Raw genomic sequence first — 1962 nt, 5'->3', positions numbered from 1 at the left:
ATAGTTCAAGTAATGGCAATGTCACTCAAGAAGTGAGTGATTCCATCATTTCCAATTAGATTCATAAAGGATCTAGAACTGTATCATCAAGCTATATCTAAAACAGTTCCAAATGCAAGAAAGGAAAATGATCAAATCAGTATTCTAGATACACATCTTTCTCCTAGTTGCATCTACCGAGGAAATTGGGTTGACCTTACGGAACTAGGTTGGGAGTAAAAAAAAGTTTTTGTTTGACCACCAAGTTGCAAGCTTCTATCGAGAAAATGAATGATAGCCTGTTAAACACAATGTCATCTCAGCTACCTTTGTACCAAACATTTATGGCAACATTTTTGTCAAAAAGGGAAGAATTCAATTTCATTCTTCATCGCGATTTTAGAGCTAAGAAATTTCTAGTGATTCCAAAGCAAATTCCAAGTGACTCCAAGGGATTTCAAACATTTTTTTTTAAAAAAAAGGGTGGAAAATCTGTTTAGAATTTTCTTACACTTATCGAGTAGCAATGGCATCTGGGAGTAGCAGCGACACCAAGGAAAAAAGAGGTTTAGAAATGTTAGTCAAAGGTGTGGTGAGGAAGGCACCAAGTTTCAAGCTAGCTCCAACAATCACAGAATCACTCGACCTGAATGGAGCTCAATCGCAAATTCCACCTAAGGTACTTCTTATCAATGATATTCGTACTCATTTCAGATGTTTTGTTCAAGAAATTGGAAACCTAGAAATGGACAATCCCCTAGGAGAAATGAGTGTAGATGGCTCTCTGAAACCCGAATACAAGCATCTTGAAACCAAAGGCTTGACTCATATCTTGCATATGCCAAGAAATTTATAAACCAAGTGGATTAGGTATATTTTGAGTTGGGTGCATAATGGAAATCTATGGTTAGAGCAGCCAATGTTAATCACAAAGAAGATGATTCACAAAATCATGGATCTCCCTATGTTCAACAAAGTGAAGGTTACCAAAACCCTAGGATGGGATGAGTTGTAGAAGGTAACCCTAGCCAAGTGGGATGGTAGAGGTTTGAAGGTTAACATTGTGTCAGATGTCAAACTAAGATTTTGCATTAATGTCATTGCCCACAAAATCTATAGCTCTAGTCAATTGAATAGTGTACCTAGTGAGGCTATAGATTTGGCCTTCAAAATTGTAAAGAAAAACCTTGAATTTGACCTATCTAAATTAATGTTGAAACAATTAAACAAGAGTATGGAGAGTATAAGGACTTCAGAGAATAATCCTTGCAAATTCGGCTCTCTATTGATCTGTTTCTTCTTCTATATTCAAAACTTACTCCCATCAAAAGGAACAGTTGTATGGAGAAAAGACATTCCAATTTTGTATCAGATAAATGAGTTTGTAGCAAAAATGGGTGAAAATTTTGACAGCATCATGGATAATTATTTTTAAGATTTCAAGGAAAGGATGAACAACAGGTTCTAGATTCCACCAAAATTGGTTGAAGATTACATAGATGATGTATGCTTTATGGTTGATTGTGATAAGGTATACATTCAGGTAGTCAGACCCCAACTTGCATGGGTGAAACCTCTTCCTTATGAGGTAAATATTGATGAAGCCAGGGACATTATAGAAGCACTAGGGAATGAGCTAGTAGACCCTAAGCAACCAATTTTTAAAACATATGATGAGGCAAAGGCCAGAATTGAACTTGAAATCAAGCTACCTAGGCCATAAGCAAAGGCAAGAGGAAGATAGCCAAATTGAAAATTACAATAGGTCCCCTTATTCTTACCAAGGGAAAAGGTGAGGATGAAGAAGGTGATGAAGAAGAAGAAGGAGAAGAAGAAAAGGAAAACTGTGAATCTGAAGAGGAAAAACCAAAGAAGAAAGGTAAGGTAATTATTACCAAACCTAAGAAAAATCCTACTACAGTATTCTCCAGAAGAACCAAAAAAGGAAAATAGGAACCTATACAGGTCAGGCCTCCACCCACA

Source organism: Cupressus sempervirens, chromosome 9 (assembly GCF_028749045.1).
Source record: "Cupressus sempervirens isolate cs-2001-9-10 chromosome 9, ASM2874904v1, whole genome shotgun sequence".
NCBI lineage: Eukaryota > Viridiplantae > Streptophyta > Pinopsida > Cupressales > Cupressaceae > Cupressus > Cupressus sempervirens.
Note: the sequence above shows the minus strand (reverse complement) of the source record.